Genomic DNA, 1,288 nt, shown 5'->3' on the forward strand with positions numbered 1-1,288 from the left:
ATAGAGAGAGAGAGAGAGAGAGAGAGGGGGGGGGAGATGGTACATGTGTCGTTGTGTGTTTTTTTCTATGGGGAATCGAGAGGATAAACAATTAATTAATGTCTGTACGTTGTCTGTTGTATCGCCTGATTTTCATGACTTGCTGTTCTTGACAAATCGCTACACTAAAATGGCCGCTTTTAAGCCTAAGGGGGCTATCCTGAAAAATGCAGTTTTGAGAAAATCGAAGGTAAAGTTTTTACCCCTTGTTCAGTTTCTTTTAAAAATACAAAGAGGGTTTTCTTTATAACCAAAGAAATATACACACCAATTAAACCAAACTTCTCTTAAAAGTAGGGCAATGCCCTCTTTTAGTGTAGGTCAAGATTTCTGGAAACCCCTGAAATCTGAGTTAGCCGCTTGTCCTTAAAAGCGACCAAACATAAAATCCTATCTGCTCAGTACCTAGTTTTGAAAAATTTTACGATAAAAATAAAATGCTGAGTATCACAACATGTCAAGCTTTTTTCGAATGCAATTCTTAGAATATCTTAATAACGACTGCGAATAATCTTCCCATTCTGATAGAGCAGATTAATGTTTCTGATCCCAAGGTCTTAGTTATAGCAAATCAAAACCGCCAAAAATGTGAGATAGAACTTTGAAATTCTATTAAGCGTAGCGTTAAGTTTCAAAACCAGATATTATACAAAGATGAATGTAAGCTAAATGACTTTACAAACGAGGGACATGAGATCCAGCAAATTAATTTTTTTGACCTTTTCTTTTGTACAGCCAGGAACACGTTTAAACAGAAATCGTTGGTTGGGACTGTTGGATTCTCTTCTGTTTAACCCTGGTCTTCGGTTTAAACAGGTTGCTCAAATAGACGAACAAACATCGGGGATTTTATATTTCCTTCGGTTTAATGCTGTTTTCGGATTAACCGTGTTGGGTATAAGCGGAATCTGCTGTATATTATATTAAGAGAATAAAAACAAAGCGTAAGGTCGTCTTTCTAGAAGGTTCACCCCGTAAGATATGATCTACTCAGGACTACAGAGACTCGAGACGGTGCAGATTGGCAGAGATAAACACCTGTGTTTTGTTTTGTTTTTTTGTTCTCTTTTTATGTTGTTTTTCTTTTTAGTGGAAAGAGATGGGTGGGTGGAACGCTTGATTTTTGAAAGAGGCGAGGAAACGGAAGGAGATGGTGTGAAGTCTTTGATTTCACTGGATGTACCACTTGAGTCTTGATTAGCTTCACACCTTCTGATCTAGCACGGGATTCTTCATCCAAGAGGGGGGG

The sequence above is a fragment of the Aplysia californica genome, unplaced genomic scaffold (genome assembly GCF_000002075.1).
Source record: "Aplysia californica isolate F4 #8 unplaced genomic scaffold, AplCal3.0 scaffold00233, whole genome shotgun sequence".
In the NCBI taxonomy this organism is placed as follows: Eukaryota; Metazoa; Mollusca; class Gastropoda; order Aplysiida; family Aplysiidae; genus Aplysia; species Aplysia californica.